Below are 10,101 nucleotides of genomic sequence, written 5' to 3'. Positions count from 1 at the left end.
GTTATTCCACTGATCATTATAAACTGCACACACACATAAAGTGTGAAGTATCGTGTGTAAAAACTGTTCACGGACAGAAATCTGTCCAGTATCTTATTAAAAACATATTTAATTTAATAATTCAGTGCTTGACAAACACAAGTTACTTCCTTTTTTACATTTTAATGATCTCGAGCGGCGAGTGGATGAGCTGGAGCAATACTCCCGCGTGAATGATGTGGTCATCACCGGCATCAAGATCAGGCCGCGCTCTTATGCGAGTGCGGTGGCCGCGGACAGCGGGGAGCTCAGCGACCAGGAGATACAGTCAGTGGAACAACAGGTTGCTTCCTACCTCCAGAGCAGGGGGATAGAGACGGACCTGGAGTACATCGAGGCGTGTCACCCACTGCCCACGAAGAACGGGAGACCACCAGCGGTCATTATGAGGTTTACCAATCGGAAAAAGAAAATAGCACTTCTGAAGCAAGGACGCAAAATGAAAGGCACAAATGTTTTCATAAATGAACACTTGACAAAGAAAAATGCTGACATCGCAAGGATTGCACGACAACTTAGAAAACAAGGCAAGATTCAACAAACCTGGGTAACTAATTGTAAGATCTTCATCAAACTAAATGGGACACCGGAGGAAGCAAAAGTCTTAGTGGTGAAGAGGATAGAAGATCTTGAGAAGTATTGACATTGATGCAGCACCTGGTATCAAAGTAGCTTGTGACTCATCAAAATGCTTAACATACCAAGAACACAGACTACACCAAGTATTGATATAGACATGTTACAGAACATCCTACAACATCAACAAATGGAACTGGGAACGTGTGAGTATAAAGAGCACACCACAACAGAGACCGATACTGAGATAGACCCTGACAATAATTTTCTCTCTTCGATTGTTAAAAAACTGCAACTATTTTACCCATGAACAATATGAAAACAGTGTAAAAACAGAAGATAACCTGTCAATAATACATTTTAATAGTCGAAGCATGTACACTAATTTTGAGGCTATCAAAGATTACTTGGAACATTTCTCTCATCCATTTAGCATTATTGCAATTACTGAAACCTGGTTTAACGATGATAAAGGTATTGATTTCTGTCTTGATGGCTATGAATTAAAGTATACAAATAGAATAAACAAATTAGGAGGGGGGGTTGCTTTGTACCTTCATAAATCTTTTAAATTTAATGTTTCAACTGATATGACCTTAGCTGTTGATGGTTTATTTGAATGCATAACAGTGGAAATTCATAATGATAAAAAGACAAATATCTTCATGAGTTGTGTATACCGGGCACCTGGTTCAAACATAGAATCTTTCAATGAGTGGATGGGTAAACTGTTTTCTACTGTGAACCAAAAGAACATATTTATCTGTGGTGACTTAAACATTGATTTGTTAAATCCAACCAAACTAAAAAACGTTGATGACTTCACTGACACAATGTATAGCTTGTCTCTGTACCCAACTATAACGAAACCGAGCAGAATAACGTCACATAGTGCCACAATCATTGACAACATTTTTACTAATATTATGGGAAATCAAATCATCAGTGGCCTATTTATATGTGATATCACTGACCACTTACCTGTTTTTACTTTGTATGACTGTAATCTTAAGAAAACGAAAGACACTATGATAAAAATCTCTAAACGGAAAATTACTGAGGACATGATTAGTACCCTTAACAATTGTTTGGCGCTCCAGGATTGGACTTCAGTTTACAGAGAACATAATGTGGACAGTGCTTATTGTAATTTTTTTGATATTTTCACTTCTTTGTGAAGTGAAGTGACATTCAGCCAAGTATGGTGACCCATACTCAGAATTTGTGCTCTGCATTTAACCCATCCGAAATGCACACACACAGAGCAGTGAACACACACACACACACACACACACACTGTGAGCACACACCCGGAGCAGTGGGCAGCCATTTATGCTGCGGCGCCCGGGGAGCAGTTGGGGGTTCGATGCCTTGCTCAAGGGCACCTAAGTCGTGGTATTGAAGGTGGAGAGAGAACTGTTCATGCACTACCCCCACCCACAATTCCGTCCGGCCCGAGACTAGAACTCACAACCCTTTCGATTGGGAGTCCAACCCTCTAACCATTAGGCCACGACTTCCCCAAAGTTTTGTATAATAAACACTGCCCTGTGAAAGAATATTTTATAAAGGAAAAACATAATAAAAGCCTCTGGATTACGAAAGGAATAATTAATGCCTGTAAAAAGAAAAACAATCTATATAAATTGTTTATTAAAGTAAAAACAAAAGAAGCTGAACAAAGATATAAGAAGTACAAAAATAAATTTACTGATATTATAAGAACAAGCAAACGGTTATATTATCAAAAAAAATTATATGAACATAAAAACAATATAAAAGGAACTTGGGATGTTTTGAACAGCCTAATCAAACACGGATCATCAAAGTTGACATATCCTGATCACTTTATTGATGAAAATGGTGAAGATTATAATATGAATAATGTAGTAAATAAGTTCAATAAATTTTTTGTAAATGTTGGCCCCAAGTTGGCCGCTGATATTCCAGACAGTGGAGTCGAAAAATCAACTATCGAACGGAATTCTTTGTCATTCTTCCTCTCAGCTACAAATGAACAGGAAGTGACAAATATTGTGTGGAAATGTAAAAGTAAGTCCTCCACTGACTGTCATGGTATCAGTATGAAATTGATTAAAAAAGTTATACTGAATATTGTAAAACCCTTAACTTATATTTGTAACTTGTCATTCCAGACTGGCTGCTTTCCAAGTAAAATGAAAATCGCTAAAATAATTCCACTTTTCAAAAATGATAACAAACACGCTTTTACTAATTACAGACCAATCTCTCTTTTGCCTCAGTTCTCAAAAATTTTAGAGAAACTCTTCAATTCTCGACTTGAAAAGTTTCTCGAGAAACACCATGTAATTAATGATGGTCAGTATGGCTTTAGGTCCAAAAGAACTACCTCAATGGCAATAACTGAAGCTATTGAAGAAGTCACTAATGCACTGGAGCAAAAGAAGCATGCAGTTGGTATCTTTATTGATCTAAAAAAAGCCTTTGACACTATTGATCACTCAGTTCTATTAAAAAAGATGGAAAAATATGGAATTAGGGGGCTGGCTGGAGACTGGTTAAAAAGTTATTTAACAGGGAGGTCACAGTTTGTTAAAATGGGTCAGTATTTATCAGATACTCTTGGCATTGTTTGTGGTGTCCCCCAGGGGTCAGTATTAGGGCCAAAACTGTTCAATGTGTATATAAATGATATGTTTAATACACCCAATTTACTGAAATTCATACTATTTGCAGACGACACAAATATATTTTACAGTAGTGATGATTATAATGAGCTCGTTAATACGGTAAACAGGGAACTAAAGATATTAAAAAAGTGGATGGACACAAATAAATTATCCTTGAATATAAATAAAACTAAGGTAATGATGTTCGGTATTTGCAACAAAATGTCTGAACAGAGAATAAGTATTGATGGTATTCAAATTGAAATAGTGAGTGAGATTAAATTTTTGGGACTAATAATTGATAGTAAATTGTCATGGAAACCCCATGTCAGATACATAAAAACAAAAATCTCAAAAGCCTCTCAATTATAAATAAAGCAAAACTATACCTTGATGAAAATGCACTCCGTACTTTATACTGCACCCTGGTACTACCATACCTTACTTTTTGTGTTGAAGTGTGGGGGAATACTTATCAGAACACAATAAATCCTCTGATTATATTGCAGAAAAGAGCTGTGAGGATCATTCACAAGGTTGGTTTTCTAGAACATACTCATAATCTGTTTATGCAGTCAAAGTTGCTAAAATTTGATGATCTTGTAAAATATAATACATCAATATTCTTATATAAAGCATTTAACAAATTATTACCGCCTAATTTACAACGTTTTTTTACAACTCCTGTGCGAGCTCATAACTTGAGAGGTTTTGGACATTTTTCATTACTGAGAGCCCAAACCACTCGTAAATATTATTGTGTGTCTGTATGTGGAGTGAAACTCTGGAACAAACTGGACTTGCAACAAAAGCAATGCCGAACTATTTATCAATTTAAACTGTTATATAAACATTGGGTCTGGTTAAAATACAGAGATGAAGGTCTTTAATTTAAAGTGCTGTTGTATTCTGTCTCATAGTGTGAACATCTGCTCAGTGTTTCCTTACCATGGTTGGTATATTGTCCATTACAATTGTTGCCATTGTTTATTTATTTTATATTGTAGTTAAATTTATGTTGTACTCTGTCTCATAGCGTTAACATGTGCTCAGTGTTTTGGTATATTGTCCATTACCATCGTTGGTATATTGTCCATTACCATTGTTGGCATTGCTTATTCCTATTACATTGTTGGTATAAACTGTTATTATAATAATTACTTGTTACTTGTGGTAAACGCCACCATGATATATTTGTAAATAATCTATGAGCAAAATAATAATGAAGCTCAATTATTTATCACTAAATGTGGAACTGGGGTGGGATTAAATAAGTTGTCTTCTTCCCACTCCCTTTCAGGCAGAATTCGATCGTCATATTTGAATACTGTATATTTTGTTTTTTGTTTTGTTTTTTGTTTTCCTTGCACTATATGATTTAAATATATTTGTCTACCTTGTACTTTTTGTGCCATTGCCTGGAATAAATGAATAAAAAAACAAACAAAAAAAAAAACAGATGTTTTATTGTTTGTCAACTCTATTACAGACAAATTAGGAAATGTGTAGAAATAACAATAAATCATAAAAGAAAATATCCTTCTTGTATCATTAGACAAACAGTCCTTACATTCCAGCGTTGGGAACTGAGATTATATTTCACATATGCATACAAAAAAAGAAAGATTTTTTTTCACAGAATAGTCCCCTTGGAGCAAATATTTTACATCTGATAATGTATTAGGGGGAAGTCGTGGTCTAATGGTTAGAGGGTTGGACTCCCAATCGAAGGGTTGTGGGTTCTAGTCTCGGGCCGGACGGAATTGTGGGTGGGGGGAGTGCATGTACAGTTCTCTCTCCACCTTCAATACCACGACTTAGGTGCCCTTGAGCAAGGCATCGAACCCCCAACTGCTCCCCGGGCGCCACAGCATAAATGATGAACACTGCTCCGGGTGTGTGCTCACAGTGTGTGTGTGTGTGTGTGTTCACTGCTCTGTGTGTGTGCATTTCGGATGGGTTAAATGCAGAGCACAAATTCGGAGTATGGGTCACCATACTTGGCTGAATGTCACTTTACTTTCATTATATACAATATCCAGATTAAATAAAAATAAGGGTGCATCATATCTCAATAGTGTTTATGAGATTTTAAACAACAATTGTATTGTAGTTTTTTTTGTGAAAATAGTTGCTAATCAGAGTTGACCCTGTAAGTAACAGAATTGTAAAGTAACAGAATAGAAACAATTGTCCAGTGAAGTCAATTCTGTTACAATATTGGCAGCATTGTTACTCTACCTTGGTAACAGAGTTTAACAGTAACAGAATTGACTATGGCCTGTGGGTGTCGCTGTTGGACAGTGTTTTCTCTACTTCCTGTTGGCCTTCTGTAGCTAATCGTAGCTCCGTGTAGCTGTTTTTATTTATGTTTTTCTCTAGAATCTTTATCTTACTATAACTCTGTTTTTTTTTAAAGTGGTAAAATATAACTTAATTCACACCATATTTCTGATATAATCTTATCAGATTAACTTTGATCGTTTACTTTTATTTTATATCCGTGAGAGCAGTACACCTGCAAAGCGTTAGCACTCATTAGCTTGTCATTAGCGTTTTCTCCTCTCCTCTCTCTCGCTCCATCAAACATCAAACAACCGCAGTAAGAATATTTCATCAAGCACGGTGAGTAATGGCTTCTCCTGCTATCGTTATTTGCACCTCTTGCCACATGTACAGTTTATCTATTTCTGTCGCTGATGAGGGATTCACATGTGATAAATGCAGGGAAATGGTTAGGCTGACAAAGAAGATTTCAGAATTAGAGACATGCATCCAAACTTTAATTGAGGACAGTAAGAATGTTAGGGCTCTAGATACGGCTTTGGATGCGTCTAGCTCAGGGATTCCTGTACATTGTTCGGTTCTGGAAACAGAGCCCCTGCAGCAGGGCAACTGGGTGACGGTGAGGCAGCGTAGTCGTGGGTCAAAACACCGCTCTTCTGTTTCGATCAAAAGATTAAACAGGTTCTCCCCTCTACGTGATGCACCCACTGAGAAACCTGATGAAAGTGCTCTAGTTATTGGTGATTCTATTGTACGGAACGTAAATATAGAGACACCAGCCACCATAGTCAAATGTTTACCGGGAGCCAGAGCGCCTGACATCTTGGCAAATTTAAAAGTGCTGGCTAATGCTAAATGTAAATACAATAAGATTGTTATTCATGCTGGCGCTAATGATGTTCGACCAAACCAAGTTAAGATTAACAATTTAATTGAGGTTGAACAAATAAAAAACAAATGCAATATGGATAAACAAATGATAAAGCTTGGCTTATTGAATATCAGATCCTTTTCTACGAAAACACTTTTTGTAAATAATATGATCACTGATCATAATTTAGATGTACTCTGTTTGACAGAAACCTGGCTAAAACCTGATGACTACATTATTTTAAATGAGTCCACCCCCCAAGATTACTGTTATAAACATGAGCCGCGTCTAAAAGGCAAAGGTGGAGGTGTTGCTTCAATTTATAACAACGTTTTCAGGATTTCTCAGAGGGCAGGCTTCAAGTATAACTTGTTTGAAATATTGGTGTTTCATTTAACATTATCCAGAGAAACCAATGTTAATGATAAATCCCCTGTTATGTTTGTACTGGCTACTGTATACAGGCCACCAGGGCACCATACAGACTTTATTAAAGAGTTTGGTGATTTTACATCTGAGTTAGTTCTGGCTGCAGATAAAGTTTTAATAGTTGGTGGTTTTAATATCCATGTTGATAATGAAAAAGATGCATTGGGATCAGCATTTATAGACATTCGGATGAATGTAAATCCCACAACTCTGATTCAGCGTGAACCAACATGGCGGCACCCATCACCCGCTATTGAGAGTGAGGAGTTGTGGTCATAGCACACAGCCCCTCCCCTCGATATCACAGTCTCTGCCATGTTAGCAGGACACCGGCGGCGAAACAGGATTGTTTACATGTGTTTTTATCTCTGTAGTAGAGGAGGTTCTCGCAATTCCACACTGTTTTACCATTCCTGGAAGTTACTGCTGCGTTAAAAACTGCTCCAGTACCTCTCACGATACATATGGACACAGCATCAGTCTGCAGCCTCGTCTGAATCTCATACACCTTGCGTTCACGTTGTTAATGGCTTTAATCTAACCCAGACATTTACATCTCGTAATCACACATTTAACTACCCTAGCTAACCCAGAACTGGTTTGTCCACTTTGCAGCCCCCAACACAAAAACCTGGTACAGTATGTGTCACTGGGCTAAAATCAAATCATAACTAAACATACACAGCTTTAGCCAACATCAAAACATGTTGGAAACGTTTGTGTACATTGAACATCTCGTTACAATCAATTCTTTACGAAACTGTCAAGATTATTTAAGTTACTTTGTCGTTTTGGTTAAGAAGTGTCTGCTAAATGCAATGTGTAATTACAACACACTAAAACACATGTGAATAAACTTACTTTGGCCAGTACAGCGCTGTTTTCATTACAACGCTGTTGTCGCGCCTCTGAAGTCTTGAAGGCTTTCCCCTGGAAGCTGATAGCGTGTCCTACCATCAGGGCCGACGGTACATTCTTTACGTGGCTGGAGTATTCTCTTTAGAGACTCAGTTTTTTGCTTGTCGCCACGTTTCGCTCCCAAATGCCCCAATGTCTATATTCAGGTCAGAATCCGGGTTCTCTAGTTGAAAAAAGCACTGTGCAGAAATGGTGGCTTTAGAGATCATTGCAAATCAGCAGAACATCACAGAAGTGTTGTGTTTGCTTGGACACAGCACAGGTTAGTCAATGAAATGTGTGAAACGTGATGCGTTGTGTCCTTTATCCACAGTATAAATAATTGAAAAAAATCATTAATAACTTTACTGGCTCATATTTTTTTATTAGAGCTGAAATGTATTTGCACCCTACTGAATAAATTATTTTGTGTGCTTGAATACCCTTGTACCCTGTACTTGGCCCCTGAATGTCACATGTGGCCCCTTATTGGCCCCAATTACAGAAAAATCCCAGAACCGCCGCTGGTCACCGTTGACTTCCATATTATGATTTCTTTTCTATTATTAAATGTTGAGTAGACGTTAATTTTTAGGTGAAACATCCCTAATACAATAATGCAACTATGTGGGTTTAAAACCTTACAATTGGAAGAATTATAACATAATAATAATAATAATAATAATAATAATAGTAATAGTAATAATATTAATAATGTCATTTTAGAAAACACAGATGGACGACAAGATGCACAAATCCTGACCAGAATGAGACACAACTACAAGAAAAAGAGCAGACAGAAGACAGTGTTTTGGAAGAGCAAAGACGAACATCAATCCATACAAAATACAAGAGAACTGGATTTAAAATCATGGACAGATGTCTGTGTCCACATATTCAGAAAATGAAGACAAAAGGGAATATGAAAAGTTTAATATCATCAGATCCTAGGCCAGGAGTGTGTTTCCCAGAAGCAGATAGATAGGGTCATATATTCCCCTCTGTTGAGAACAGCCCCAGAATACTGTATATGACCTGTGAAATGTAAACTATTTAAACATGATTTTAATATCAAAAGGTTTAAATGAATAAGGTTTTTTTTTTTCCTATTAAGCTGTAATAATTGAAGGCTTGATTTAGAGCGTTTTTTAATCCATTACTTTTTTTTGTGGTTACTTTTATTTTGTTTTCATCTAAAGCACTTTGAATAACCATTGTGTATAAAATGTGTTAATACAAATGAACTTGCCTTTATATGAATTTATCACTTTGAGCATCGTCTTAATCAGTTTTAGCTGTATTTACATTTTAATTACTGAACAAATGAACTGTGTAAATACTATTTTAATTCGTTTTAATACTGTTTTACAAGACTATCATGTAACAGTATCTTCTGCTTTAATATCTTCCTGTATTACATTTATATTACTGAATATAATTCACATTTGGTTTTAATATAGTTTTAATGGCTTGACTATTGTTTTGAAACGTTCAGCTGTATTACATGACGTTTTCATTAATGAACACAATTTTAAATGCTCTTAAATAGTATTTAACACACTTGTTTTAATGACTTTGTCTAGAAATATTCCTCAGGTTTGTGCTAGATTGCTGCTCAACATGTAAAGGAGCAGATGGTGTGTGCTCTGTAGAAAGACAGGGTTTATTTCTAATGGTGTTTTTGTGGTATTTATCCACAAGACACCAGTTTGTAATTCTTGGAGCCGTTTTGAACCGGGCAATACCTTTATTTTTCATTCCCAAACACAAAAACTCATGTTTTCAGATTGTCCTTGTGTGGATGTTCAGTTAAAGTGAGTAAAATAACTGGCTAGTATCTAGTATCTAGTATCACATTAGTATCTGTTGATTCTTTTTCTTCTTTACTTGTGTTTTTAAATTCCATAATCCCTATTAAACTCAAAAGATATCTAAATACATTTTGTCTTAATATTGTTGATATACTTTGCTTTTTTTTATAATAAAGGAGACTACTTAATTATTATTTACAACCTGCATGCATTCATAATCAAAATTTATTGAAGATTGTGATTAACCTCATAACCGTGAGATTTGTTGCTTCTTCACCGCGGAAAGAAAAACTTGCATACAGTCTATCACACACACATATAGTATGTAAAAAAGAAACATTTTTTTTAAATCAATTAATCACTGTTCATTATCATAATAGAATACATTCGGTCTATCATATGGAGAAAAACACTGCTCAGTTGAAATATGTTGTAAAATCTGTGCCATTAAGCATTATCACCATACCAACATGATGTTATGAAAAGCATTTTGTTTTACCTGTACATTAGAACACGAGTGAAGTACATATATAATCATTTG

This window comes from Carassius gibelio, chromosome B3 (genome assembly GCF_023724105.1).
Source record: "Carassius gibelio isolate Cgi1373 ecotype wild population from Czech Republic chromosome B3, carGib1.2-hapl.c, whole genome shotgun sequence".
NCBI lineage: Eukaryota > Metazoa > Chordata > Actinopteri > Cypriniformes > Cyprinidae > Carassius > Carassius gibelio.
The sequence above is the reverse complement of the archived record's forward strand: the minus strand, read 5'-3'. Positions refer to the sequence as shown.